This window comes from Nannospalax galili, unplaced genomic scaffold, assembly GCF_000622305.1.
Source record: "Nannospalax galili isolate Female #2095 unplaced genomic scaffold, S.galili_v1.0 scaffold206, whole genome shotgun sequence".
Taxonomy (NCBI): Eukaryota; Metazoa; Chordata; class Mammalia; order Rodentia; family Spalacidae; genus Nannospalax; species Nannospalax galili.
In genome coordinates this window covers 2,345,407-2,359,496 of record NW_008358101.1, presented here as the reverse complement: position 1 = coordinate 2,359,496, position 14,090 = coordinate 2,345,407, and the positions used below count along the sequence as shown (strand labels likewise).

Sequence of the window (14,090 nt, the reverse complement as noted above, 5' to 3'; positions counted from 1 at the left end):
GGAACAATCAATCAAATCAAAAAAATCAATTTAAATAAATGTACAAGTGAATCATGGAAGGTCTTTAGAACATCATGAAAAGAGTAAATCTATTGGTTATAGGCATAGAAGAAGGAGAATTTCATGCCAAAGGCATAAAAAATATTTTCAATACAATCATAGCAGAAATTCTACCAAATCTAGGGCAAGAGAGACCTATTCAACCACAAGAGGCTTATAAAGCACCAAATAGACGGGAACAAAAAAGAAACTCCCATGCCGAAGTATAGTGAAAAAATGCTAAACACACAGGAAAAGTAACATGTATTGAAAACTGCAAGAGGGAAGCACCAAGTCATGTAGAGAGGAAGACCCATCAGGATAACAGCCGACTTTGCAACAGAAAATTCAAAAGCCAGAAATACATGGACTGACCAATATATTTCAAGTTCTGAAGGACCACAGCTACCAGCCCAGAATACTATACTTAGCAAAACTATCTGTCATAATTGATGGAGAAAGAAGACCATTCCACCATAAAAGCAGGATAAAGAAATTTATATGTTTTATTTTGTTTTTTTTTTTTTTTTTTTTTTTTTTTGGTCTTTTTGTGACAAGGTCTCCCAGTAGCCACAGCTGGCCTGAAACTCACTATGTAGACCAGGCTGACCTCGAACTCACAGAGATCTGCCTCTGCCTCCCAAGTGCTGGGATTAAAGGCGTGCGCCACCACGACCAGCTGTGCAGAACTCTTAAAAACTAAAAACCAACCTACCACTCTTTGGAATATACCCAAAGACCTCATCCCATTTCAGAGACACTTGTACATCCATGTTTGTTACTGCTCTTTTCACAGTAGCTAAGAGATGGACACAACCTAAGTGTGCGTCAGCTGAGGAGTGAATAATGGAAATGTGGTTCATTTATATAATGGAGTTTTACTCAGCAGTAAAGAATGATGAGATCGAAATTTGCAGGTATATTGATGGAACTAGAAATTGTTATACTAAATGAAGTAACACAGAATCAGGAAAAAACCAAAATAAAACGAAACAAAAATGAAAACATATGTTCTCCCTCATATGTGGATATCCTTAAACTACAGGAACCAGGATTATGAGAAGAAACCAGGGAGGTATGGGAAAAGAAAGAATCTGAAAGAGAAGAACAATAGGAAACAGGCATTAATAAGGGAGATATAGATAAAAATGGGGTTTTGTTAAGGGGAGAGGGGAGGAAGGGTTATACAAGGAACCTAGGGGATAAAGGGAAAGGAGCTTAAGAGAGGTGGGACCAAAGAGAAGAGTATTATTAAGGGAGAAATGCGAAAAATGGGAGCACTTTAAATGGGGAAACCATGGTGGAAGGGTTAGACAATGCGAGAAATAATTAATGCCAGCTAATTAAAAAAAAAAGAGGGAACCATATTAATCAAACAACCTACTGACAAATTATGCATAGAACAAGCTCAAGGGATATATTTCTAAGCAAGGTCAATCTGAGAACTTTGGTCTTTGCCCAAGCTTTATCTAGGTAGCCCATGGTAATTAAAAGTACCAGACTGGTGGAACTAACCTTCTTGGATGTTTAACAGCCATACTTTGAGGCCTATCCTAATTTGGTCAGAGGCATATAACAGAGAGTTTTTGCTCTTTGCCCTACTAGATCGAATAAGTTCCAGGGGACTATGAGCATCTCTCAAAATGTCCTGTAACTGTGGTGAGTCACCTGTCCTCTTGATCAAGAAGGCCATGGAGACTCCACCAAACGGACTTGAACAAGTGTCTAGTCTACAAAGAGGAGGGTCAACACAGAGGAAACATTTCCTCGATGCTTCCCACTGAAGCCTGCCACAGTCAGTAGGGCAGGATCTTTATGTCTATATAAATGGAACTGGTAAACGAGCCAGGGACTCCTCCCATGCCCATGTGACCCCTGAGGAATAGATCCTCAAATGACCTTAAGAGTAAAAATAAATTTGTTTATCTGGGCCAACAGAATGGTCTTAAACACCCAAAAGGAAAGTTTAACCAAAGATTAAAGGGATCAATATAATTCTTTAAGAGTCCATGTGATTAGCTAACGGCTACATAATAAGAAACAATGCCAGACAGGAGATACCTTCCTTTGAGTTGTTGGCCAGGATAGTCCAAGAGACTCCAAGATGGTAACCCAGCATAGAACTGGGGAAATGAACAGCAGACCCCAATCTGATCTGAACGAATATTGACAACTGACTGCTGCTAGATGAGGAACAGCAGAACTTCCTAAAACAAGGAACTCTAGATAGGCTGACTAGATTAAGCAGATGGACAAGCACTGGAGAACAGCTGGGGTGCTGACAACACTGTGGACAGTAAGAGGGATGAAAGAATATATGGGCTCCAATGGGGGCCTGTGCTATGGGAGGGTTCCATTTGGGAAGTGGGTATATAGATGAATAAGATTGTTTGGGATCTTCTGTATGAAATACACATTAAAAAACCAACAAATTTTTAAAAATGAGTTATATTTGAGGAAGAAGCATAAAAAGTTGCTTCACGTTAATCAGTAGAGGTGAAAAATATTGCTATTTAAATCTAACTGATTACTTTATATCTATGCTCAGGTGCCAAGGATCTCAGAAAGTAACCAACTGTGACTATTAATAACCAGATACATAGAGATTAGAGACACATGTGCAAACATCTACCATTAGTAGCATTAAAAATGAGTTTTTCTTTATGAAACAGTATATTTTAAAATGAAATGGAAATTTTTTAAAGGTTAAAACCTCATTAAATTTTATGTCTTACAGGGTTTATACTGAGTACAATATTGTGTAACTGTATCAATTCAACTGCGAACATAAAAATTTACAGCCAATTCTGAAAAAGATGCATCTTTGCTCTGAAAATTTTTATTGAATGTGTTAATGCTGTAATGAAATGCTTTTTCTAACTATGTGGTTATTAAATAAACAATTTTAAAAAATACAATAAAAAAACTAAAACTTAGCCAACCAAGGGAAATCTAAAAATAAATAAATAAATAAAAAGCCCACTATCATTTAAATACCATTGCTGCACTTCCATAAAGAAGTAGGAAATTTATTATTTTACAATGCTTAAATAGTAACAATTCCTGAAAACCATTTTTTCTTTTAAATTTGACACTCAGTTGGATTTGAAATGACTGTGTATGTTGAATGAGTGTGTGTGTGTGTGTGTGTGTGTGTGTGTGTTTCTGTGTCTATGTCTGTGTCTGATCTGTGTCTGTGTCTGTGTGAGTATGGGCTGTGGATTTAACATTGGACTCAAGGTGAAATCAGGCTAACTACAACTTCAAACACATCATGACTGATTCTGAAACAGAAATATAACCCAGCAAGTATGTATTATGTACAGCTTTAGTCAATGAAGTGAAATAAATTTCAAGTGAAAACTTGCAAATCCTTCTGTAGGTAGCAACCATCAGATACTCTCTGGAGAAATATATTTTTACTCATTCTATGCTTAGCACAAACTCTAACCAAATTATTTCAAGACTGGAGGCATGTGTATGAGCGAGGAGAATAAACATGAAATATGCTCTTTTATGTTCATATAATTTACAAGATCAGATAAGGCTTCACCTCCTGGATTGATGCTGAATGTGGATCCAATGTGAGAGAAAAAGTTGTGCCTAAGGTGAGTAAACTAATGGGCCATAGTTATAAATTAGGAAATTAATGTTCAGTTTGACCAAGTACTTGAGTATGGTTTGTAGGAACACTGCAAGTACAATTCAGATTCGTAATGTACAGCAAATGATCTGTATCCAACTTAATTTGCATCTCACTTCATCTCTGTCTTCACTTTCAGAGCCAGGTAAGTATTGTTTGATTTGCAGGTTAATCAGGAAGCACATTGTAAAGTGCTATGGAAAAGTAAAGATACAATAAAGACACAATCTCATAAACCCATCATCATATTTTCCAAAGTTTAATAGGCAGTGTCAAAATGTTGTGGAATCAATTAGATTAGACAATTAACTAATATATGTAAAAGTAACTTCATTTAGTTTGCATGTCTAATACACTACATATATATATATATACTATCTATATATACTTGTGTGAATGTACATGTCCACATTCTTGTTCTATATATAAGTGATTTGAGACAAGTCAGCTGAATAACACAATTGATTTCTTTTTTTAATCTCAATTGCTGGAAAGTGAAAAACCAAAGAACATATTGTGAGCACTGGAGAGAGCCCCATGGCAAATGGAGAGAGGGCAGGAAGTTGGGAGAAGAAATCACATCTAAAATGTATCAAAAGCTGGGGAGCAATCCAGGGGTTGAGTTCATTAATAATCAACTGCTCTGTTAGAGATAGCTAAAGAAGTTTTAATATTACAGATCCTGTGGAGACCTCAGGACCTTTCACTAGGCCCTCCTCTTAAATGTTCACACCATTTATTCAATTTTCTGTTTTCATGACCAAACCTCCAACATAAGAACCCCTAATGTATAGTCTCAAGCTGAACCACTATTCAAGGAATTTGATCATGCTTTTAGTATGTAACAGAATTGCTCACAGGGCCATCAAAGGATTTATTAATGTATGTGACCTTCAAGATGGAGTTTTCATCACCTACTTACTGTCTTTTCATGTTTTCAGAGCAAGTACTTTTAGCTGCCAAGCCATCTTCCCAACCCCATATACCTACTTGCTGTTTAAAAGATAATCAAGCAATGAAGTGGACGTCAGGCAGAGCAGAGCAGAGAAATAATGCATGCTTGTCTTTCTGTTCATCAGTTAAATGAAATATGCATGTGTATATGTATGTGTGTATGTGCATGGATTGTATGTAGATGTATGTACACACCCTAACAGCACTTAGAATTTTTTAAAGCAAATTTGAAAAGAATGATTCCCCTTAAGGATAAAGCCCTGAGAATACACACCTTAGTGAACAGATGGAGTCTGCTTTAAGGAAGTGTATGACCCAACACTGAGAGACATGGCGTAGAAGTTGCGTCCACTTTCAGTTATCACCTCAGCTTAGAGTCTTTGTTAAGTGCATGAATTATACACTCATAGCCATAAACACAGGTACAGTAGTATGAGGAGCAGTCAGTCTCTTATTTTAACATCAAACAGTAAAGTCATAATATAGCAGTGTGGAAAACTGTGAAGTTAGGACCCTGACCTAATCCATCTAGGTTGTACTTGCATAGGAGTAAACTATTGCTTGAGGTAGAGATTAGCAGAATGCCTGGATCAGTCTTCACAAGGAGCAGTATTCCTGCATCAGCCTTCAGAAAGAGCAATATGCCCACATCAGTCTTAAGTGGATGGGGGAAGAGTTTGTCTTACTTCCATTCTAATGTCCTCTTGACTTGACAATAGGACTCTGCTAATTCTCTTTACATTGCTTTTTCCTCACTCTGTTGCACCCCAATGAGATGTATAATCTTTGTCAGTGATGCTAAGAATATGCACTAGAAAATTAACCATCTCTTCAATAAATGATGTTTGGAAAACTGCTTTACATATATATGAAAGAACTAATTTGGATCCTTAAATTTTACAACACAGGCAAAAATATACTAAAAATGAATTAAAGTCTTCAGCATATGACACAAATTTATATATCTGATAAGGGGCTCATATCCAAAACACAAATGAACCTGTACAACATAATAACAAGGAAATATATACCAATTAAAAAATAAAATGAGAAAGTGAAGCATTTAATCCCACGACCCAGGAGGCAGAGGCAAGTGGATCTCTGTGGAAAAAGGACAAGAGCTCTAACTAGTGAGTTCCAGGCTAGCTGCAGCTCTAGGGAAATTCTGTCTCAGGAAAAAACAAAAAGAAGAAGAAAAGAAAATAGACGTCTTTGACAATTACTCAATTGAGACCTTTTTTCCAGGTGACCGTAGGCTGCATTAAGTTGACAATTAAAGTGAACTAAGACAATGGTTATACACAAACAGAGGAGAAGAATGCAAATGGACATGCGGGAAAACCCTTGTACACTATTGGTAGGAATATGAACTGGCACATTCCTTCGTGAGCAGCAACATGGAAGACTCTCATAAATTATAACTAGAATTAACCAAAAGAGAAGCTCAAAAGCATGACTTAACTCCAAGTCTCAAGAAAATCATTTTATTTGAAACATAGATAAACCTAAAGGACATACAACAAAGTGAAATAAACCAAATACAAAGAGATAAAGACTATACGATGTCATTCATTTGTGCAAATGAGAAATGCTGACATAGAGAAATTGAAAGTGAAGCATTTTTGGTAGGGTTAAGAAGAAGGGAAACAGAAACATTGGTTCTGAGTGGGGCATACTTTATAAGATAAGTAACTTTTGGATTTGCCATGATAATTATAGCTAGTAATAATATATCATATACCGGAAATGTGTAGGCTGATAGATCATCTTCAAGTAGGTCATTATTGTAGCTTTCAGGGTTCACAGCTAGGTAAGACATGAATACTTTCCTCCTCCAGTAGTGTACATAGTATCTTCCAGCACTATGAACGCTAACCAGTAGGGATAAAGCTTCCAAGTGTGTACTCCCTTGATTTCTCCATGCTGTATGACTCAAGTATATGGTGTCTTCAGGGTTGTCATGTCAAGCTCTGGAGGGTAACAAGAACATGGTAATAGGATGCAATGTGCAGAGGTGGATGAGACTGCACTAGCCAACAACTTTAAAACAGGGAAAAGAGGAGTCATGTTTTTTATTAAGAGTGATAAGTCAACCACATTCCAATGGATGGCCATAGAATATGGACAGCAAAAAAATGGATTCCACTGTTTTTTTTTTTTTTTAAGAAAAAAAAAACAGAATATTCAATGTGTAGGGAAGTGGAGAATCACACTTGGGAGGCGTTCAGAGAAGAATATTATCAAAATATATTGTATGACTCTCAAATAACAAAAAATTGAATTAGAATATGAATTCTATTAGGATTTCATACAATGAAGTCACAAATATGGAAATTATGTGAGATGTAAGACTATGGGCATTTTATATTGCTTAATCTATTGAAACATAATACAGGAGATACACTGGTAAATAATATACCATATTTTATGTAAATCATGTCTCAAGTATGTCAATAAATGAAGAAATCATAAAAGACTAAAATATCATAAAAAACAAACGTTTAGAAAAAGCAAAAGTACAATGCTAGTAGCACACTATCATTAAAAATCTAAATCATGGAAACTTAGCTAAGGTCTTTTGCAGACATAAGTTTATAACCTCTACTTAATTTGCATAAATTAATACTACAATAGGGAAATTCTTGCACCATTTGTCAAAATAGAACAATAAAATATAAAATGAAAGTTTCCAATGAAGACCAGACATGGGGGAAAAGTAAGAGGACACCACTGGTCATGGATCTTGTGAGGAGCCATTAAAATGAAATGTAGGGAATGTGGTGACTACTGAGGAGCAGTGTCAAGTAAGTGGAACAGTACAATGTGGTGCACAATGGGACTCTGCCAACCTGGGAACATCTGCTCTCTCATTGGCTAAGGATTACAGCATCTCAAATGATAGACAAGTTTTCAATGTAGATTTTAATGTCAAGAAAACATTTTCAGATACCTACATCTTCAAAATTCTAGTCTAGTTATTGCGATTATTAACTTGTAAACTTGTCATTCAAGTGGGGAAAGAAATTTTATAGTTCTAGGGTAGTAGCAAAAGTAATGAAACAGAAAGACAGCAATCAGAAATGAGGCCCTCTTCACAAATCTGAGAAAAGGAATGCAGCCCCCCATTTTTATAGAAAGCTTTAGTGGCATGTATTAAATTCATTATATGTGGGTAAAGCCATCAACTTTTACTATTATGTAGTTATTTATTATGCTGTACTAAAGCATGAACTAACAGGAGCTGTGTCTGAAGCATTTTGGCCACATCATAAATGCCCATTATGTTTAAATATTAGCTATAGTAGAATCTGAGCATGGGTCATGTGTACATATTCTAATTTGTAAAATGTACATGCAGGTATAATTCGTGTACTCTGGCCAAATCCTTTCTCTGAGAATTATTTCCATGAGTTTCATTCATAACAGTTTAATTCACAAAATATTATTTCTGTGAGTTTAATTCTTAACATATCCCCTGAGGCAGATGTGTTTAGGGACAGCAGCATAAGGTTAAAAAAAAAAGTGAAAGAAGAGCATAAGTAGAAAAGAGGATTACATTCAATATGCATGTAAGCCTGCCACTTTATTTTGAGAATTCACTCTCCTGAGGATATTCCTAGACACCATTACCAGCCCATTCTTCTGGCTCAAGACACTGGAATCAGCCTTCTTTTTAATGCTTTTCATGCCTTTCCTGACAAACTCCATTTCCTTCTCCACTCAGCTTTCCTTTTTTTTCTATTATTTTGCCATCATTTCAATTTTTATCCTTTTCTTGGTGATTGCCCCAGATCATACACTTTTTACCACACGGCTGTCTTAGTATTTAAATCCAGCTGGGCCATTCTGCGAGATGTTCCTCTTTCTTGTTTCATGATCAGATCACTACTATTTTTAACTTGCCCCCTTTTCTCTCAATATGCCTGTGTATTTGAGCTTCAAGAAAATATAAGTGAAATATTTAATATTTTAAATGATAACAAAGTTACTGTATTCCTAGCATTGAATAATAAGAAGAAAAATGATTGTCTTCAAAGGGTCCAGTAACAGTAAGAATTTTGACACATCAAATAATTCTAAATTACATACAATTTAATGCTTTTCTTTACATTAATTGCATAATTTTCTGATAAAATCATTGCGTTTACACTCATGAATGCCTACTGAGACATTACTACCTATTTACAAAAACTAATTCAAGAAGCAGGGAGGAATCCATGTCCTTTAATGTTTCTTAAAACAACATTGATACAATTAAAAAAGCAACATACAATATTTAAAAATAAAATACATACAAGAAATTGAATAATTTTCCAAGGTACCTAAAATGTTTTTATATCTTTTTGCTATGACATTTACTATTTAAAAGTGGGTAAATACTGTATAAATTCTATTCACAATAATGCAAATTATATATAATGTAGAAGTTAAGAGCCTTGATCCTTCAGCCTTTAGAATCAGGATTTCCATATTTAAAGATGGGCTCAGGTACCTACGAGTTCTGAATAAATATTATCCCATTCTCTATTTTTGTCTGTAAACTACAGATAGCAATAGCATCAATGTCAACATTCAGATGCAGAGGATAAACACCTAACTCAACCAAACTCTTTTTCTCTTTTTCTGGAGGTTGAGTTGACACAAAGACTCATGTAACTCAGGTTGGCTTCAAGCTTTCTGTATAACTAAGGAAGACATCGAACTCTTGATCCTCCTAGTTCTGCCTCCCAAGTGCTGGGATCGTAGGTTTCTGCCACCATGCCCAGCTATCACTAATTTCATATACTGAAGATTCTAGCTTAGCAAATATTTGATGGCATCTATGTGTTTGTAGGTTAAAATCACATACTTTAAACAATTATTTGTGGTCTATCTTTGTCTTTACACATTTCTTCCTCCAATCCTGCACTCTTAAATTTTCTGAAATAACCAAAGATTGTTTCATTACAATTATACTTGAGATAATTACCAAGTATCTGTTGTTTCAAACAGTCAAATCATTTATCCGTGTATCATTTTATTCATTTATTCTGGTAAAGAAAAGGAAGACACAAGTTTTGAATTTATTAACTCAATGGTGTATGCTTGAGAAGTCACTGAAGAAAATCAGGAGTGTTAGAGCAACCATATCTAAATCTTTTTTTTTATTAGACAACTCTGCATTATTGGACTTAATCAGGAAGAGAATAAAGACACTGAATGTATGGTTAAAGCTAGATACAGACAAGGCATAGGAAGCATCATGGAAGAGGATAGAGTTACACTTTATATGGTATCTAGAACCAGCATCTAATGGGTACTAACTATTCCCTCATGAGAGCAAGTATCTGCTTCTCCATCAGCACTTATTGTAATCTAGGTTTGTTTTTTCATAGAAATCATTAAATACTCAATGAATGAAGTAAGTCAAAATGATTAGGTAACTAAATTAACTACAAACTGTGAGAGTGGATGACTATAGAGTGAGTAAAGAAAGTGAATAGTGAATAGGTTGGAAGTGGAACTAGAATTGAATGAATGAAGAAGTTCTGAACTGCATTCCTAACAACTAACCACAGGACTCAAGGGCTATTATTCAATGTCCCTAGAAGAGGACCAGCTCTGAGTTACATGCACAGCACTCTGTATGCTTTTATGCTCAATTAAATGCAAATTTTACTTTTTTCCATTAATTATGACCAAGGTTTGTTCCTAAGCATATACCCCCTAGCATCCTGAAGCCTTCTGGACCCTCATGAAATTTAAGAAATGAAATATGATAAGATTAAATCAAACCAATAAGAACAATAAAGAATCCTGTGCTCATTTTAGCAGCAAACATACTAAAAATGGAATGATACAGAGAAGATTAGCATGGCTCCTGTGAGAGGGTGACACAGAAATTCATGAAGTACAAAACAACACACACACACATACACACACACATTTTATATATAAATAAAAAATATATATATAATATGTGTGTGTGTAAAATTAAAGAAAAAACTTAGCCAATGTCTCCCTGTTGCTCTAGCTGGCCTGGAAATTACCATGTAGACAAGGTTGGATCTCATAGACATCTGTCTGCTTCTGCCTCCTGTGCACTAGGATAAAAGCTATGTGCCATTCGAATGTTTAAGAAGTTCTGTTTCAAAACATCTAGGAAATTAAAGGTGCACTCTACATTGTCAACAATATCCCTTTGTTCCTCAGTGTTCTGAGCTCCCATCTGCCTGCTGTCGTCACTACAATCTTCTCTTTGCATCTCTCTGCTTTTGTTTGTGGCAGTTGTTGAGATTTCACTGCCACTACTGTGACATGCGACCTCTACATATCTCCCATCCTCTTTGAGTGAATGGATGGGTGAAATATGTTCTTCACAAGGTGGCAGCAATATTAAGACCAAGGTATAAGAAGACACACCCTGGCCCCCATGAGACACAGTCAATTTTGACTGTAGGGACAGTAATAACAGACCACAAGTGCACAATGGTGCTTGACATGGTGGTGTGTGTGTGTGTGCTGCTATACCCCAGAGAGTAATGGCTAAAATCCAGGGACTCTGATTTCCAGCACAAGATGAAATTAATCCCCAGGCTCAAGAAGAGTAAAGAACTTAGCATTTGCTGGAGGCTGAAACCAGGCTCATCGCTACATAGAAGTAATGGGATTTATAGAGACATGTGAGATGTATCATGTGATTGGTCCACTTGACTATGGAAAGACATCCTACAATGAATATGTAAACTGAGAACCAGGACAGTGAAAGTGCAATTCAGAGTGCTGAGACTTAAGAACTAGAGGCTGGAAACAATGTCACGATGTTCCAAAACTTTGCAGAAGCTGACTGAGGACCAACAACTCTGACTTATGAGTGTAAACTGAGAGGAAAGTCCTAATTAAAGAAAAAAAGAGTTTGCGCCTCCACTGCCTTTTTGATTTTGTTCTTTAGGGCACTCAACTAACTAGGTGATATCTGCTTACTTTAATGAAGATCTTTTCTCAAGCTACTGAAAAAATTCCAATCTTCCCCATAAACACCATCACAGAGACACTTGGAAATGATACACCAGCATTGTGGACATCCCAACACACACACACAAAAAAAAATAAGAAGCAATTACAGAACTGATGCAAAAATGTTTATTCAGACTACAGGAAAAACTCACACAAGAACACAGAAATACTTTATTGGACATTTTCAAAGGATTGGATTAAGGTGCATTAATGATCAGTTAAAATCTATGTCATAAACTCAATTACTGTTTTTTTTTTTTTTCTGTTTACCTGGAGTGCAGTTTTTCTCATGCAATTAGTCAATTCTTCCTTTTCGCAGCATATTATGAACATTTGGGTAATGAAGAAGAAAAGGAAAAGGAAGCAATTCTAAGGCACTGGGCTTTGTAAATTTGTGTCACTGAACCATGGGTACCATTTAACACAGTGAGAAGATACTGAACACCCTAAGCTGAAGCAGCACATGAGGTAAAGGGCTTTGTTTAACACACACGCCATCCCCAATCACAGAAGCTTCCTTTCTAGCTCCTTTGGTCAGTATGGGTTGACTTCCCTGTGTTCAGTGACTTCTACCTCAGTAACCCTTGCCCAGTGGGAAGTCTGGTTGAAAGCCTAACATGAGGAAGGTTTTTGTGTCACATCCTCCTAAATTGATTTTCAGGAACAAAGGATCAGCAGAACAGTAGAACAGGTAACAAAAGATACCTAAATAAATGAAATGAGTTCTTAAAACTTTGTTTCTTTTTCTATTCTTTTGCTTATTTTATTTAGGTACAGCCAAAAGCACAATCATCCCTGCTGAGGGTTTCTTCATTTATCTCCATTTTAAAATCATTGTATCCACTTGTAAATACACACTGAGAAAATGTTTTAGCAATTGAAGTCAATCAAACTGCTCTCAAAGTTTCCATTTAGTTCTTTTTACAGTGTTTAAATGAACCTGCAAGAAATTAATTTAATCTATTGGGGGTAAAGGAAATTAAGTGTTTGAGGTTGTCAAGGAAGGAGGGAAGGAGAAAGAAGAGTGGAGGGATGGAAGGAAAGGAGACAAGGAAAGAAGAATGGGAGGAGAGAAGGATGGAGGCAATAGAGAAAGATGCTTTCGAAACATTGAGAAGAAAAGATTTAAGTACACATCTATTTTCAGAAGATTCAATAATGGCATGATATTTTACTAAAAGACTTGAGAATTAAAAGTAAAACTGCATTTTTCATATATTCATTTTTTCTAATGTGTCATTGATATAATTTGACAAAATGCCAAAAAATGTTAGCATCCTGGCAGATTTTTTTTTATTTCAATTTCAAATATATGCTGGAGCATTTTTACCATCTGCTGTGTAAACCTCTTCTAAGAGAAGAATGATAGATACTTCTATACATCTGTGTCAAAATGCAGCTATATGGAATTTGCTAGACCAAAGAGATATGGAGCCAAGACGAATTGGGTGGCAAGAAAAATTGGGTCAGAACAGGACAGAAAAAAAAATACAAGCGGAAATTTTTCATTGTACCTTGTTTTCAATGCATTTGGATAGATGCTACTGATACTAAGTAAAGTATAACTTGGTGAATTTATTCTCAGGAGTGATTAATAGATTAAGAAACATTGTTGGACTATACTCATTAATTAAATGTATTGTGAGTATTCCCACATTGTAGCAAATGAAAACTGATATAAAATATTTTGTGTTATTTTAAACATTTGCAGAAAACAAACCATTTATAAGTATCAAACTGTTGTTTAGTAAAATATGTGCTATATTGCCTAAACACAGATATTTTGTTATCAACTTGTTTATGGCATGCATCCAAGAGGGGTTTTAGCCAGCTATGCAGTCATAACATTTGAGGTTTAGCTGGTGGTTTGTGTTTGTTCCAGGGACTATGTCATTTTCTTTGATGTGAATTTCACCCCCCATTCTCTCTCTCTCTCTCTCTCTCTCTCTCTCTCTCTCTCTCTCTCCCCTTGAAAAAAAAGAAGAGAAAGATTCATTGTTCTTCCCCCCTCATTTCTTAGAAGGTATTTTCAGTTTTGTTTTTTAAGAATCTTCAGCTCACCAAAGAATCTGGTTATGAAACTCATTTTCTGGAAAAGTTCTAAGATCTCTAACTGAGCTCAAAACTCTTCTCAAGGAATTGTGAATTCCACTGTTCCCTCATGAAATCTGGAAATCAATTCCTGTACTGCCTAATTGAGATTTTTATAGTTTCAGGAAAAGAATGTAAGTACAAATTTCTTTGGCAATATGAATGTGAAAGGACTAAAACTATTATAAGAACTTCAGTATTCTTGTTATTAGCACACTTCATTGAAATATTTTCCTATTTATCATTAAAATACATAACAGGGTTTTTTTCATATTTTAATTCTAAACATGTGTACCAATAATGAACTTAAAGAGAGCCCCCTGGGGGCTGGAGAGATGATTTGGTGGCTACAAGCATTGGCTGCTCT

The 14,090-nt window shown here is 35.6% G+C and overlaps 1 non-coding gene across 1 annotated transcript; it reads left to right on the top strand.

Moving 5' to 3' along the window:
• Positions 1–10,434: 10,434 nt before the first annotated feature.
• LOC115068138 lies at positions 10,435–10,541 on the top strand. The gene has a single exon (XR_003847516.1). It is a non-coding gene; the product is annotated as a U6 spliceosomal RNA (small nuclear RNA).
• Positions 10,542–14,090: the final 3,549 nt, after the last annotated feature.